This window comes from Rousettus aegyptiacus, unplaced genomic scaffold (genome assembly GCF_014176215.1).
Source record: "Rousettus aegyptiacus isolate mRouAeg1 unplaced genomic scaffold, mRouAeg1.p scaffold_m13_p_10, whole genome shotgun sequence".
Lineage (NCBI taxonomy): Eukaryota > Metazoa > Chordata > Mammalia > Chiroptera > Pteropodidae > Rousettus > Rousettus aegyptiacus.
Genome location: NW_023416285.1, coordinates 96,610,136 through 96,627,578, shown reverse-complemented (window position 1 = coordinate 96,627,578; position 17,443 = coordinate 96,610,136).

Here is a 17,443-nt window from a genome sequence, read left to right as displayed (position 1 = left end):
ACTTGACAAGAAAATGGAAAGATCAGGGAAACTAAGAGCTGGTTTTTTGAATAGATGAAACTGGCAAGCCTTCGACTAGACGGAGAAAAAGAGAAGAGAGTCAAAGTCTGAAATGAAAGAGGAGACATTACAACTGATAACAGAAGTATCAAGGATCATAAGAAACGACTATTAACAATGATATGTGAATAAATTGAATAACGTAGAAGAAATGAATACCTGAAAATATACACCCTATCAAGACCGAATCATGAAGAAATAGGAAGTCTGAACAGACCAAAAACAAGTAAGGAAATTGAATAAGTAATCAAAAACCTCCTAGCAAAGTGAAGTCTGATACCAGCTGATTTCACTGGTGAATTTTACCTAACATTTAAAGAAGAATTAATACTAGTCCTTCTCAAACTCTTCCCAAAAGCAGAAGAAGAGGGGATTTATTTTATGAGGCCAGCATTACCCTGATACCAAAGCCAGATGAGGACACTGGGAAAAAATACAGGCCAATATCCCTGAGGAGACGCTATTTTGTTAAAAAAAAAAAAAAATCAAGTTTCCTCAAGAAATTAAAAATAGGACTATCATATGACCCGCAACCCCACTTCCGGGTATATACCCAAAGGAAACGAAATCATTACTTCCTAGAGATAACTTCACCCACATGTTCACAGCGGCATCGTTCACTGTATGAGAACAACCTGAGTGTCCATGGACAGATTAATGGGTAGAGAAAATGCGACATCCATACATACAACGGGATATCCTTCAGCCTTTCAAAAGAAGGAAATCCTGTTATTTGCGACAACACGAGTAAACCTGGAAACCATTATGCTAAGTGAAATACTCCAGACAGAGAAAGACAAAGACTGCATGGTATCACTTACATGAGGAATCTAAAAAAAAAAAAGTCAGATTCATAAAAACATAGAGTAGAAAGTGGTTTCCTGGGGCCTAGGGGATGGGAAAAATGAAGAGAGATTGGTAAAAGGGTACGACTTCCAGTTATAAAATGAATAAAGTCTGGGGATCTAACGTACAACATGGCGGCCATCGTTGATGAAGCTCCATTGCGTAATCGAAATTTGCCGAGAGCAGAGATTCAGTGTTGCGACTCACACACAGATAGTAACTGCGTGAGGTGACGGATGTGTTAATGAGCACGATGGCGAGAATCCCTTCACAGGGCTTACGCACACCAGATCATCGCCTTGCGTACTTTAGATATGTCAGAATTCTCTTTGTCGATCGATTATCCCTGAGTAACTCTGGAAAGAGAACATCCATGCAGAGGTCACTTTCTCCTGGCTGACGAAGCCTCTGCCGTCTCTGCCACTCTGACCCGTTATTTATTTCCTCTTCTAAGCACCTTTGCTCAGGGCCCTCTTCCCCTTTCTCAGCCTCTCATTGGCCGGGAAGAAAAACACGACACACTTACAGTTAAGCGTCAAGGACCTGAACTGGACAGACAGCGCAGGTGGGTGCCGGGCAAGGTGGCCTGGTTTATCTGTCTTCCTCGGCGGTGGGCTTTGGGGCCAACAGTTTGAGTTCACCTGTGCTTGATGCTTTTTGGGCTTCGCCTCCATTGAGTCTATCGGGCAAGTTGAAATTGTTTGCTAGAAACACTAAGATGAAATTAAGTAAATATGAGAGGCCTATCCAGTGGAATGTGGGTACAGGCTTGGAATCAGACCCCTCCCCGTCTCTCTTTCCTGAGACCCTTTGAGTCTGGTACTTTATCTGTAAAACAGGTGAGAAAGAGGTTGGCCGTGCATTAGTTGAGAAAAGGCGTGTGCACAGCTTAGCTCAATGCCTGGCACATAGACCACTATTCGCTCGTTAGCCGTAATCATGATTCGTCTTAGAAATCTTATTGTCAAACCAATGGGTGGGGCGTGATAGAGCAGAGTCAGTCACTCTGAGAGGGAATTAAAAAGAGACCATCTGCAGCATCTTTTTTAATTGTAAAGATCTGTGACGTATGCTTTAAAAATAAAATAAAAGGACAAAATCCATTCACCTCACCATTGGCTGGGTTTTGATAGAATAGCGGCGTTGGAAAATATTGCCCATTTGTAACAGGAATTCCTGAAGCACTTTTAATTTCCAAGTATGCACGCTTTTCAACGAGAACTCTCAAAGCACCCGTGGTATTAAGCATTTCTCTTTCAAGAGAGCAGCATGGTTTCTTTAAGGCATGTTCTGCTGCATTGCGCATTGCCAAGGTGATTTTTCCCTGATCCCAACATGTGTTCTTACGCTGCGTTTAATTTAGGAAGATTATAAGCGATGATCAGCCTAATTCCCACCTGGATTCCTCATCAGCTGTATTTCCGTACAAAGCTTTTGATGTTTTTGTGCTTTAGATTTCTGCAGTATTTCTGATTACCATTTCATGGCTCACAGAACCCAAGGATCGCTCGCTTTCGTAATGTTCCTCTCCTCCTAGGTCTTCCCACACGCCCTACGAAATCGCTTTTCCAGTACCTGATACCCTGACGGTCACGAGTTCTGGGAAGGCCGGTCCTGAGCTTGGGTCGTTGGTCGCTGTCTGTGCAGCTCCGTATCGGGCACTTGCTAATTTTTTGAGATGCGCTTTCCGGTTGTTCCTGTGCGACAAGTGCATCGCCATCTCTGTCGTCACGGTCGCCGCTCGGTCGCGTTGCCAAGTGTGAGGAACCACGTGCCGGTGCGCCTCGGCTCTCTGAGACTGGGGGCTCTCGCTCCCTTGGCGAGGTCGATTCAGAACCGAGGTGACCGGACCAGGCACGTCGGCCGCGTCAGTCAGGGCGGGCTGCTGTGACAGAACGCCTCAGACCAGGGGGCTTAAGCAGTAGACATTCGTTTCCCACAGTCCCGAAGACCGCAAGGCCAAGGTCAAGGTGCCGGCAGATCTGGCTCCTGGTGAGGGCTCCCCTACTGGCTCGTAGACCTCCACCTATGCACTGTGCCCTCACGTGGCAGAGAGGACGTTCTGGCTTGCCTTCCCTTTCTTACAAAGGCACTAATCTCATCTCGGGGGGCCCGCCCTCAGGGCCTCAGCTAAACCTGATCACCTCCCTCACTGGAAGTTAGGGCTCCAACGCGTGAACTTGGGGGGACGACACAAACATTCAGTGGGGGCCCACATTAAGCTGGTAAAGGTGACCAAAGCTGTCAGCGGCGATTCCTGGGGATCGTTAGAAGAAATCACTGCTGGTTATTGTCCAAAATTCCACAAAGAAAGTTTCATTTTCTGAGTTTGAGTTTTGAGCCCTGAGAAACTGGAAATATCTTGAGGCGAGGGTGGGAAGAGCTTTTAAACATCTCTTAGTCTGACCTTTCTTTAAAATCGGAGTCTTTCTCCCCTCTTCCTCTGGGAAGTCGTGACAGGGAATCAGCAGGAGGAAGCAGGGAGGACATCTCTGCCCGGGAGGCAGGGCTGGGGGTGGGGAGTACAGTCCTGTGGGCGGCGGGGAGACCAGCTCGGACGATCACGCCAGGCCACCGCAAATTCGTGGCTAACTTCGCACGTTCAACCGGGATCAGCCTAAACTCATTTCAGATTCACCATAAAACGATCTCAGAATCAGTGCAGTTGACATTTATTCCACTAAGCACTGGAGAATTTCTTTAAATGTCGAAGCTCAAAATGAGTCCCTAAGCGTAAATTAGAGGCATCCAGAATTTCAACTCTTTTTTCATGGTGCGATGTTACCTTTTGGTGCCCTACACACACACACACACACACACACACACACACACACACGCACACACGCACCACAGTCAGCGTAGCTTGCTGAGATCTCTGTATCACGGTATCATCTGGTGTTACTTGGGAACGTAGTAAACTAGAGATGGAGTGGACGCCTGAAGGCTTGGTTCTGTGAGCAGGTTTCCATGACAACGGGCGGATCTTCTAACAAAAGGGTGACCTGAGCGTGGTGAGAACTTGACCGGCAGATTCAGTCCAAATCACCCTTTTCTCCTAAAGCCCAGATTTCTGAAAGGCAAGGCCCCACCGGAAAGCAAAGCCTCAGCGGTCATGTCACCCACAGTATAACATTTAAGTCACCTGCGCCCACTTCTAGAGTTCGGTGTTTGGCGTCTGCACTTGCCTGTCACGGGGATTCTCTGGACTGTCAGACCAGAGGAAAACCAACAAGCGTCCTGTGGTCCGTCTTGTTGCGGGGCCAGCGGTTCTGATGGTGCCTGGCCTCCGGGACCGCGAGGCAGTTCCTCTGGTTGCTTGCGGGAGTGGTGCAGACATGTAATTTCATTCATGAGCAGCAGACGAGCTCATAAAACACTGTGAAACAACAGATAGCAGCAGAAAAGCCGGAGGCTCTAAGGAGGCCCCCGATGCCACTCTGCGGGGCGCAGAGCCCCCGATGCCCCTCTGCGGGGCGCAGACCCCCCGATGCCGCTCTGCAGGGCGCAGGCCCCCCATGCCGCTCTGCGGGGCGCAGGCGCGGCCCACACACTTCGCAGCTCTCTTCAGACACGAATCCATCAGGGCCCTCGAACCAGGTTATCTCCACGTGCTGCTGGCAGCACCTCCATCCAAAGGGATTGACGACTTGACTTTTAACCAGGAAAAGGGGTGAGATGGAGAAGAAAATGTGCGCAGGGCAAAGGCTTAGAGCAAGCGGGAACAGGAGAAGCAGCTTAAAGAAAAACAAACGACCGGACTCTACACAGTGACACTTCCGTTGGCGCCTTGGGAAAGGACGTGGTGTAGGTAACGAAATTTTTCGGATGAGGGAAGTCCATCTATCCCAGCACACGAACTTTAAAACATTACGACCAGTTCGACAGCAGGGTAGACGTAATAAACGTACGCTTCCCTGTCTGCCCTCGAAAATACAGCTCCCCGAAAACCTTTTTAAATTTTCTTCATTACATGCATAAATATCACGTACTATGCGATTACGCCTTAATTCAAATGTTTCTTTGCCTTCCCCGCAGCGTGTGCCTGTTACACAGAACAAACGCTCTGTGCGTGTGCGTGTGTGTGTGCGCGTGTGTGTGTGTGTCTTAATTGCAAATACCCGTGTGCCCCTGTGTGTCTGGAAGGTCGCGAACATCCTTCCTCCATCCATCTGGGATCAGGTCTCTGCAGGGCAAGACCCGCGTGTGCTGAGGACAGGCAGGGAGACCTTGGGGACGTGGCCGTGGCAGCCTGCGTGTGGGACCCTCCCGGCAGCCCCCCGACCCCTGGCCGGAATACTGAGACCCCAAGCCCAGCGAGGCCGTGCCAGGGCCGAGCAGGACCGGCCATTGTGCGGCCTTGGTGGGCACCGGGGGCCAGCGTGGACGCCATCACCGCGACCTGCCCAGGGGGCCGTCGTATTAGGGGCTCGGGTGGCGGATGTGCTGCTCTCGAATCCTGCTGCACAAACGGAGGTGCCATCGTTCTGTCCTCCAGACGCTCCTGCAAACAGCCCTCCGGCCTTCACTCTGCGCCCCGCACAGCAGCCCAGCGGGACCTCGGTCCCCAGCAACGGCCTGCTTCAGGAGGCTTGCGATGGCAAGCTTCTCTACATCCTTGACCTTGGCTTCGGCCACTTTTCTGTGTCTCTGCCGCCGAGGCCCTGAGTAAGGGGGTGTTTCATCTCCCCGCCACACCCCCACCACGCCTTCGGCCTGACCCTGCTCTGTTCTGCTCAGGAGCCTCCTGCGAACTGAACGAAACAGGAGGCCCCTCCGGGCCTGCCCACCGCCCCCTGCGGGAGGTCACAGCCTTTTCCCTGCCGGCGCGGGGCCCGGCTCCCCAGGTCTCCCCCTGGCCTGTGGGCGCCCTGCGCATGGCTTTAGGTGGCAGCCGCCCCAAGTCCCGAAGGGACGAGGCCTCTGCCCCACCGGGTAGGGACAGGTCACCGTCCCCAGGGCTCATGCTCAGCCTGGGGAGCAGCCGCCCAAAACAGTTTCCACCCGACGCCCTCTGCGCCCCGCCACCGAGTCCTGCGTCCCCAGCGACGCCAGGGCTCCCCGTCCCTCCGGGCCGCCCCGACTGCCGGTCTCTCCCGACCTCCCAGAGCGGCCACCGTGTCTCAGGCCCGAGTCCCAAACGCTCGCGTTGGTCACTCTGAGCATGTGCCACCCACGGAAGTGGAATTCCACGCCACATTCTTGTATCCAAGGGCGCAGTCGCTTGTCGCTGCAGCTGGGCATGTGGGGCTCCCCGGGCCGCCGGGCCGTGCTCCCCTCCTGCCGCGGGCATGGCCCAGCCGTGCGGGCCATGCGGTCAGCGGCCTCCCACGGCAGACGCCGCCCACGAGCGTCTTGCCTGCCGCGGTCTGGTTCAAGTCCAAAGTCATCCAGGAGGCGTTTGGAATCTTCGTGAGACAGCGTAGCTTCCATCTCGCCTCCTTAACGGACAAAACGTCACTGGAAAGCTCGGTCTTTTGTTTTTTTAATATGGGCTGAAATCTAGAGAATCGGCCCGAGGCCTCTTTCGGCACTTAACTAGAAGGTAGTCATAGGCAACTTGTCACCTTTGCTGACAGTCTAAAGAAAACGCGCTTATTATACTCCTAAGTTCAGGGGCGCCGCGCTCTGTTAAGTGACCACTAAGCCAGCCCCGTCGGCTCTGCAGGAAAAGAGGAAGGAAACAGGGAAGGGAGGCTAACCCACGTCGCCGCTAGCAAATGGATCGTCTCTCTGCTTCGAATGTCAGGAAATTGTTAAGTTCTCGTTCCGGAGCACGTTATACGAGAATAGTTCCTGTTTGGGCGAGGCGTTTGTGAATGTGATAGATGAATCATCAAAACGGGCTTTGAAATTAATTTTATACACCAAATTCTGTGTGTGGGGCGGGGAGGGGAAGAGTCGAAGGTAAAGCGAGAACAAAGGCGTGGTGAGGAGGGAGGAGGGTTAGAAACACACGGCGCTCGGACGTCGGTCCGTGAACGCGCGTTCAGGGTGGGCGTCGGGCACCGGACCGCGCGCGGCGGCTGCGTGTCGGGCGGGGCTTGCCGGCCGCGATGCGGCTGCAGGGATTTCGCCAGGAACTTCCGCTGGGACCCCGCCATCCGTGGTCGTTTCCCTTAGACCGCGTTTTTCCACGGGGGATCCTGCCCATCTCTTGCCGGGAGGTAGACTTCTGCCCGATAAATTTCTGGAAGATGAGTGGAGGAAGGCGGCTCGGGGGTGGCGTGTTCAGCACTCGGTATTTCGACTTTCATTTAAACCTCCCGTTTTCGATATAATATCTCTGGTACCCCACGTCCGAAGTCCCCCAAAGTCAGACTCTCCTGGTAAATCGCTGATATTCTGTTAGGGTGGGGGAAGGGCAGCCACTCGATGGCGAGTGACGGGCGGAGGGTCCGAAGTGTCTGACTTCTTATTTGGAGTTTCATTTACTCCTGTTCCCGGCCCCGTTATTTTCAGACAAACCGCGGATCCCCCGTTCTCGTGTTTTTCTGCGGCTCCGTGGGACGAATAAGCTTGTTCGGACGCTCACCCACTGCCTGCTCGAGCTGACGCTTTAGTTTTTCCAAGTCGGTTACTTTTCCTCAACTGCTTTTCAAAATCGTGTTGCTGCTTCTCCTCTTCTGTTTGATGCGTCGACTCGCGTGTGTGTGCGCGTGTGTGTGCGCGTGTGTGTGTGCGTGTGTGTGCACACGCGTTTGTGTGTGCACACGCGTTTGTGGATGTGTGTGTGCGTGGGTGCACGCATGCACAATTACATCATTGTCGCGATGTTTCGGAAGGGAGCAGAGATACATTTGCGTGTGAGCCCCGCCGTGCCGTGTTTAGTTTAAGATCCCTCACAGACGAAGTACGTGTTTTGTCCGTCTTCATGGTTCAGCTGTGGAAATTTCTAGACCGCGTTCCTACGGAAGCTTTTTGAAGAAACGGCGGGAGAGGGAGTTCATAGCAACAGCGCTCGAAGCGGTGTCGTCACCGCCAAAACTCCGATTCGATTAAATTACACCCAGAAGTTCAATATTTATCTTGTCTTGCTGACACCCATATCAGATGTGATCGGCTCTTGAGTCAAAACATTATGTTTCTAATTACACTACAAATGGCCCTGAGATCTGAGAATCAACACGCTTCCTTCTAGAGCTGTACCTCATTCTCCTAAAACAAAGCATCCTCAGCCAGAATTTCGCTGGCAGATCGGAGGATGATTCATAAGGCAGAACGGAATTCATCTTCGCTTTTCCTCTGGCTGCGCGGAGCCAGAAAGAGCCGAAATGTGTTTGTTTCCACAAAACAAGTAGCTTTCACGGCGTGACACGTGGGCGAGCGGCCTCGAGGAGGAAGACCTCTGACGTCCTCTCCACGGCACGGCCTGTTTCCTTGGCAGGTGTTTGCCAGCCGTGCCCAGATGAGGACCCACGGGAGACCGAGGACGCCTCGCTGGTGCTCGAGGGCCCTGGGTGCAGACAGGGCCCCTCCCAGCCCCTCTGAGGACAGTCCTGCGATCGCCACAGAATCTATCGCTAGGAAGGAAGTATTCGGCTCTGCCCGCGGTTTTGAAAACCATCCCTCAAAGTCTGGGCTTACGTTACGCAAAGCCACGCGACTAAGCAGAGTGGCCACGACCTGTGGACGGCACACACTCCCCGTGGCTGTGAGGCGAACTTGCCCTCGCCGCCCTGGGCACGTGGGCGCCCCACCGAGCTCGCTCGGCAGCCGGCGCCAGCCCCTAACTACGCCCACAGGGGGCATTTTCCTTGTGGCCGACAGCGACGTCTCCCAAGGCGAGTTCTTTCCGTAATCGCGGTCGGTGACAGCTGTCCTCACGCCGTGCAATGAAAACCCTCTCCTTCGCGCCTTCCCTTCTCCACGCGAAATAGTCCCCACAAAACAAATTCCTCCCCTTCGGTGCGATGGTGATGTCTCCGTCTCTAGACCACACGCTGCAGACGGGCCGGGACGGTCACTGCGTTCCTCGGACCTCGGCCCGGCGTGGTGTCCGCACACAGTCGGCGCTCGATACACGTTCGCCGAGTTAAATAGTCGCAGTTCTCTAATAATGGGCATTGTTCTTTTCTGAACGCACCACTCTTGCTTACCCTTTGAAAGGTCAAGTCTTCCGACCAGCAAGGCCATGCGGGTTGTTAAAATACGAGACACGTCTGAGTCCCCAGGGCGCCCTCTCCACGGGCTTCCTTGTCACCCCAACTTCTCATCCAGGACTCTCTGGACCTTCCAGGACGTCCCACACTCCAGCAGCAAAAGGGTTGACACCAGCTGCGGTTGGGGGATCTCTCAGGACCCTGCCAGCTGCTCAGGGCCTAGCACCCTGTGTTTTTAAAAATCAGTATTTAAAATACTGGTTTTGCAGCATTTTAAATGCATCCCCGGCTCCAGTGATATTAAAATCAGTATGTGATCAAGAAGAGCACTCCACGGGAGACAAATTTCAATAACGAGCCACTGGGTGTTATCAGAAGCTCCCACCTTCTGTTCATTATGCCGAACGCATGGCTGACTTGAGGACAAATGCTTAGAAGATCGGGGAACAGGAAGAGATGGAAGCCGCAGTTGTGGGGGGACAAGGCGAAGGAGCCTTAAACGCCGAGGTTCAGTCTATTCTGCCAAGGATGCCTTGAGAATATTGTCAGACTTTAAAAATCTCCCCAAAGCACTGCCCCGCTCGTGATAAAATTTGACAACGTCTTCAAAACTTTTGAGAAAATACTGACTTGCTGAATTATTTACCAAGCTTTTTCAGTCTGAGTTTACTTGGGTGTTTTTTAGTGCTGTGTCCTGTTTTATTTTGTTTTTATTTTTAATGTATGTTATGGTACAGTAGGCAAGGCATTGGAAAAGGAGCTACCATTGAAGCAGGAAAATATATTCCTATCGGTTGCTTTTTTTTTTTTTTTGCTCTCCGTGGAAGCACACAGAAAAACAAGTACTCTGCGCATTACAGGTGCCCAGAGAGACGTTTGTTTTGCAGTTGGCAAAGGAAATTTTCTGAAGTATTGCTTACGAGACAAATTTCCAGCAATAATTCTGTACATGGCCTCGAAACTACAGGTGCTAAGCAAGCCTTTTTTGGCAAGATTGTGATAAGGGAAATGTATGCATTTCCTGTTACCTGACTTGGGAAATTTAAATTAAGGCTAAGAAACCACCGAAGGCGCCTTTCCTCATCAGTGCAGGTATAATTCTTTTAATGCGTGGTGATCCGTTTTACGTGATGTAATTAATTTAGCCAATTGACAAACATTGGATTGTTTCTCGTCTTTTGCCCTTAACGGTCGATAAATGGCAATGAAGTTTTTGCACATGTATCTGCATATATATTTTTTATCGATGAGTCAAAAGTTATGTGCATATTTTTAAAGAAAAGATCAAGCCGGGGAAAACTGTGTGCACTGTAAGTCCATTTGTGTTTTATTTTCGGAGATATGTATATACTCCTTTACGTATATGTTTGTGAAGAAATAATATATTTCTGGAAAGTTACACAAGAAATTACCAACAATCGTCACCTCGTGGAAATGGGGAAGGCCATGAAGGAGACCTCTATTACTTTTATACCCGTTAGGAATTTTTATTAAGCGTCTTACTACTTCTATAATAATTACTAATAAAATTATGCCCAAATCGAACCAAGACAAAAGCCCAAGTCAGTTGTTTTATGGAGCAATGAGGGTTTTCAATATTATACCAGTGCATAGGAAAGCAATCTGTATTTCATAAAAAATAAAAAAAAAATGGAATTGAGAAAAAAATCAAAGGTCCCGTGAATTAGGACTTAAATCCACATCTGCATAGACACCCTGCCTTCATTCCTGCTGGAAAAGTTTAGGTTTGCAAGGGAGGATGGAGAGATCGGGCTCTTCGTAGCCAGAAGCTGAACTGCCAGGTCTGAAACCTCGCACACCATAACGGACCTTGGAATGCCTCAGTTCCCTCGCTGGAAGATGAGAAGTCCCTCATTACGCCACCGAGAGGGTTACCCAGATAATCTGTGCAGCAATTTTACAGGAAAAGCAACAAATCTTAAAAAAAAAAGAAAAAAAGAAAAAAAGAAGAAGAAGAAGAGCTTCTAGTGTCGTTGTGATCGCTCGGGCCCTGGGCGGTCCACGGAGAGGTGGCGACCCCGAGTCCCCCCGGGGCCCGTCCGCAGCCCCCGCCCGGTGGGACTCGGGCAGCCGCCGGCCTCATGTCCAGTGCTGCTGTAGTCTACAGGTTCTGGCCACGCGGCTTCTGTTTCTGCAGCTGGGTCCGGCTCTGCCATCCCTTTTCTGGGAAGGGCATCCCGAACCGATCGGGCGTTGCTCTCTGGAACCCAACACGTCACGTGTGCAGCCAAAAAGAGAGAAAAAGGGCAAGGGAGACTTCGCTGAGAGGGGGCTTCCCGCTTCCCGGGGGCCCTCGCAGTCCGCCCGAGGCGGGAAGCCGGGAAGCCAGGGTGGACGGTGCTGGTGGGGTGCGGGTGGGCGTGGGTGCCCCCCGCTCGCCCTCCTCCTGTGCGGTGCCACCGTCCCTTTCGATTCTCGGTGCTCTTCCTTTGAATTACGAAAGCAGCGAGGGCTCGTCGCCGCTGAAGGATCTGCAGGCGTATCAAGCCGGAGCCGGCCGCCCTGCGCCAGGTCACCACGCTAACGCCGGTGCTCAGCCTCGCGTGGGTTTTGTTTACCCCTCCAGGTCACAAATGCTTACCGAGCACTCGCGATGGGCCGGGCTCCGGGCTGGAGGCTGGGGGGCAGGAGTCGGAAAATCAGACGTGAGCCCTGCTCCCCTGGGGGCAGACGGTAAAGGAGCAAGCGCGTTTTAAGGAGAGGAGGCCGTTCTTCATTCTCAACGGAAGCACCGTGTGTGTGTGTGTGTGTGTTGGGGGGGTGGGCGTGTCCCGGGGGAGGCGTCATCTGCGTCTGCCTGCGGCTGCAGGTTTGGCCAGGGTGCCACTCCGGAGAAGCACCCCAGCCGAGGGAAGAGGAGGCGTGGGGAGAGGGCCCGGTGCTCCGTGTGGACAAAGCCTTCGGTGCGGCCGGCGGCTCAGGGAGCGGGGGACCAGGAGGGAGGCACTGAGGCAGCCAGACCGTGGGGACCGGGGAGGCCCCTCGAGGGGCGCGGGTGTCGCCCCAGGCCCGACAGGGAATGCCGAAGGGGGCGCGCAGGGGGTTTCTGTTTAAGAGATCCCACAGGCTGCTCCTGCTGGGAACGGACCCGGGGGAGCCGACCGTGGGACGAAGAAGCCCACCTACTGGATTTATCGTCCGGGCAGAAAAGGGTGGTGTGCCCTGGGGGCGGGACGGGCCCCTGACCGGAGCCTCCGTGACGCCGCGCGAGGGGGAAGATGCGCTTGCAGTTGTAAACAAGCCGTTAAAAGGGATCGTTTGGGTTGTGGACTGGAGAACCTTTTTCAATATTCACAGTGAGTGTTTCTTCTTGGGTAATATAATAACCTTTGCTCTAAAGCGTTTGCCTCTTCTTGGCTATAAAAGTGTGCAATCGCTTTTATAACCAGTCGCTCGCTTTCTGCAGCCCCGGGGCGCACATCCGTCACTAGGTAATGAGGCTTCAGTTCACACTCGAAGACCCCTAGGACGGCCCAGCTCACAGAGACCAGCCCAGGACAGCCCCCCAGCAGATGTGTGAGAGAGGACGCCGACGGTCCCCCGCTCCAGCCAGGCGAGGGCGGCCCGGTGTCCTCGTCACCTCCCTGGCACGAGGAACACCCCCCCACACACACACCCCACCCTGCTGCGGCTGCTAGAAATCGCCGGGCACGGGGCCGTAGCTCACGGCCAGTTCCTCGCTGAAAGGCCCCAGACCTCTGGAGCGGGGCTACAACCACCCAGCTTCAGACTTAGGTGAGAGCGCACCCCAATACCGGGAGATGGAGCCCGGAGCACGGAGGGAATTAGCGCCCCCCCCCATCCCTCCCTCCTGTGTCTATAAAGTTGTATTAATGCAGTTGATTCTGCTATACCTTTTCTTTTGCAAGTGCGGACTGGCTCCGATGCACTCGCGACGTGGGGGCCAGTCTTAAATCAGCGCCAGCTTCCCGTGGCGCACGACCTCATCCGCGAAAACGCAGGTAAGTACAGCCGGACGGGCCGCGGAACCCGCGCCGCCCGCCGCGGAGGGTGCTGCCGCCCCGCCTGCCCCGGGAAATCGGGGCGAGCTGCCCCGGGCGCGCCTCGGGGCTCTCCCGTGTGCAAGAAGCGGACTTCCCGTTGCACAGAGTGGCGTCGCCTCTTTCCTCAGCGCCGTCTTTGTTCTGAGCGCGCAGCCCACGGCCGCGGGCGCGTCCCCGGCCTCGCTGGTGCTCTGCGCCCCGTGGTGCCGGGGCCGCTGCCCAGCCCCGCGGCCTCTCGCTGCGGATCCGATGCGTGTTCCCGCGCGGGCAGCTCTGTCCGGCCCACAGGGAGTCGCACCGCGTGCTCGCTCGGCAGCTGGCTTTCGACAGGGTTTGGAGTGCACTACCCCAGAGCGTGGCACCTGACCACACTGAGTATTGTAAGCCGACAGAGTTGGAGAAAACGGCAGAAGCCAGAAGGTCCCTGTGACCCCCTCTTTCCCCCGCCCGCCTTCTCCCGAAGCAGGGCGTGGGACCCACGTGGATCCGAGGGGGACCCGCACGTCCTGTCCCCGGTCTCTGCGCTTAGCCCTCACGCATCTGCTCACGACCGCCGCGCTCCATCACACCTAGCACAGAAACGCTCGGCTTTCACCTCCGACAGCCCCGAGAGAACCTAACGACCTTGCTTGCTCCTGCCCTATGTGTTGGGTCTGCCTCGAAACGGTAGGTGATGCGTGCTGGCCCTCGATAGAGATGATTTGCCGGGAGAGGGGAGAGGGGCGGACCCGGTACCGAGGGAACTCCAGGGTAATTCTGGAAGGCTTTCCGTCTGAGGTCGCCAGTGGCAATAATGATGAATATCCTCAGTGGTGGTATTATCGTGCCATTCATTCACTGCGGTTATCGGCAAGTGACTATTTCGGAATCTGTGGGCCAGAGAGTTGCAGCCGTTCAGATCTGCATTGTGGCAGAAAGCACCTTGAGACAGTGCAGAAAGGAAGGAGCATGGCTCTGTTCCAATAGTTTTATTTATAAAAACAGATGGAGGGCCAAGTTTGGCCCTCAAGCTGTGATTAGTCCACCCCCGTCTGTAGGAACTATCGGTTGGGAGAAATGGTGGCAGGGAGAATATCACAATGACCTGATCTCTGACCTCACGCACTTTAAAATCTAGCAGGGAATGCCAGGCAAAACCAGGAAGAAAAAAAAAATAGAGATTCAGAGAGATAAAACATAGGGATATGTAAAATCAACACGATGCGAATTACGAAACAATTTCTACAAGCGAACACGAGTGCTAGTCAGGCCTAGTTAAATTAGCCAGCGCGTCTTAGACAAAGGACATGCAAAGCCAGTTTGAGTGGCAGCGCAGGGGGTGGACGGGGCAGAGGAGAGAATGTTTCCTGCTCGGCTTGGATTTCTGAAACTCACACGACGCGGAAGGAATAGAGAGACCCGAGAAGCACCCTAAGGTGATAGGTAAATGAGCAAAGGCATTTGCGTGCTGTGGAAAAAAAAAAAAGCACACCCTAAGAAAAATTTCACAGCCCCCTCCCCGACAGGGAGCGCCTATTAAAATAAATGTCATCTCCCAGACTGACAAACCGATGGGGCTGAATTATTGATCGCCCTGTGAAAGCTGTTATTTGAAATGTTCTGTGGGTTCACGCGATAATCCAGCCCCTCCCCCTCCTCTCTCCCGGCTTCAATTCCAGCTCTGAATTGTAAAACAGGACTCGGTTTCATCTGGACCCTCTCTCCGCCCGGCGTAACCCGGTGCTCCCAGCCGTCGTCACAAGCCAGGCTCCGTGCCATTTTCCTGCAGAGCAATTTTCAAATGAAAATTGGGTGCAGTTGTCGGATGGGGCCGAACCTCCCTCTGCTCAAAGCCCCAGACGTAGCAGGCTCCGGATCCCCGCTCCGTGTGATGCGAACGGCTTCCTGGGGCCCGGCCCCTTGTGGTGACAAATTTCTTCCGCTGCGGGGGCATCACATGAGGTCCCCAGCTCGAAGGTGACAGCGTTGGGGGACCCAGACTAATAACGCAGCGAAGTTGGGCAAACGGGTGATAAAAAATAACTATGGGAAAGAGCGACACTCCCAGAAGAAACTATGATCAACTCAGCTAGCAGGTCAACGCGGCAAAGTGGGTTCACGGTGTCCCCTCTTATGCCCAGGGGCGTCCTGGCTCCCTCGGGGGTTCGCCTCCCGTCAGCACCTGGCTCGTAACACACATCGTCTTTCCTCCATCAAATGCCACCTTGGACCCTTCGCTCCGTCTCCGTGGAGCTCCAGATCTCGTACCACAGTTAAGTCTCCAGACCACCGTCCCGGAATGTCAGCAACCCTCTCCCTCTCTCTCTCTCTCTAGAAGCCACGACGACGGGTCCTGCTTCGCTCGGATCCCGTAGCTGGGACCCCAGGCCCAGAGCCGCTGGGCAGCTGTCGGCCGCGTGGTGAAAGACGCCGGCCTGAACCGCGGTGCGCTCAAGTGCCAACGCGCGGCTGTCCCACAGACTCGGCGCAAGCGCGGACGTGCACCTAGGTACCTGTCTCGCCCACAGTCCTGTGCCGACTAATGCTGAGGGGACGATCTTGAGAAGGGACAGGTTTACCATAAATATCTCTCTGAGGGTACCTGTTCCCTTTAGCGTTTTAAGCGTGACCCCTAGAACACTTTAGGGCACACATGTGGCCCCCGTGTGTACCTCTGGGTGGTGCTGACCTTGACTTACAGAACAAAGCAGCAGCTGGCAGAGAGCGCGAGCTCCAACGAGCAGAACCACCGCGGGACACCGCGTTCGCGGTCCTCAGAGGCGAGGAGGGCCCCGAAGGCGAGGTCGGAGCGGCTGCTTTTCTGTCCTCGGGGAAAACGGAGTTGTTTTTTGTATCAGTTGTGCAGTGTTTGCCATCACTTACCCGTGGAGTGGCTTTGCACTGGAGAAGGGCTTCTGCCCGTGGCCAGCCTTCCCCCCGGCGCCGGGAGCAGCTCGTGAAACGGCGTCTGGCCCTTCCGACTTCGGAATAAACGCTCGCTCAACGCCCGATGTCGAGTGCGAAGCGAATCGAACTTTGCTGTTAGAGGAGGTGCCAGCGGATACTCCGGTCACAGCATCTAGACCACGGGCATCATTCTTCCGCTTAAAAAATTCAAAATAAAATGTTATCATAGCCGAACATAAAACGCATGCATTTCTATTGAAGAATAGTTGGCATATAATATTAGGTTAGTTTCAGGAGTGTGACATGGTGAGCGGATATCTGTACACAACATGCCATGAGCCCCTCAATAAGACTGGTTACCATCTGCCCCGTTCCAAGTTAATACGATATGGTTTCCCGTGGTACCTCACACCCCTGTGACTTATGAGACACACATTTTTTTTAAGTAAGGCGACTCTTGTTGGGGGGGGGAGCAGGATGAGGAGGGGGTCTTTCCATTCGAGACAGGCTGCCTGCTGGATCACAGGTCCTCTTTACGGAAGGGGTTGTTTCAGGGCCCTTAGCTGTGCCGAGGTGACCAATAGATGGAGTATCTGAGTTTAATTCACTAAGGACTAGAATCGTCTCACTGTTCCCAGGCGGGCTCAGTGTGTGGGCACACGACCTGCCCCATTGGGGCGGGGGCCACGTGCAGAAGGAGCTCCTGCTTTGTCTCATGATCTGCTGTCACTGCCTCGAAGTTCTAAAATACATCACCTTCGAACTCGTGTGGCTGAACGGGGTCTGATGGGACGGCGGAACATGCTCGTGAGCAGGGAAGAGTCCCCCCTCCGCCCCCCGCAGGCCGCCCGGCGTCCACAGCCACCCTGGACGTGTGGGCTCCTCGAGCACAGGAGTCGGCAGGCCCGGGACTGGCAGGAGTTCGGTGGCACTCGAGTGAGCGCCCGCTGAGTGTGCCGCGCCCCTGACTGGGCACGCAGGGATGCTGACGGCCCCGACGGCCGCGCTCCACGCCCGAGGAAGAACCGGCTTCCAACAGAGTGAAAGCCGGGGCGGTCTACCCGAGGAGCCCTGCCTTACTCAGCTTAGTTCTCTGCAGGAGTAACCGCTCGCTCTGGGGATGGTGACCCAGAAGCAAGGGGAATCCAGGGCACGCCGCGGCTTCCTTCCCTGCCCCCCGCCCTCCCTCACCCCCAGCTAGAGTCCCCGGAAAGCGCATCTCAGGAGGGCAGTACCGGCAGGTGAGTCGTTGTGTGCTGGATGCCTCCAGGAGCTCAGCTGCTGTTAAACCAGTCGGGTTTAGTCTTCATCCCAGTGAGCTGATCCCCCTGCCCGGGGCTCCTGGGCCTTCCTCAGAGGGTCTTAGCGCCTGTCAAAGGATTTGGGCTTTGGCCCTGTGGTTTGGGGGAGGGGCGAAGGGAGCAGATATTGCAATTCCGGGGTTGTCAGGAAAAAAAGGGCCGTTCCGTAAACCTCACCTGTGGAAAGGATGGAATAAAGACGCAGCGGTCACTCGTTCGGCGCGAG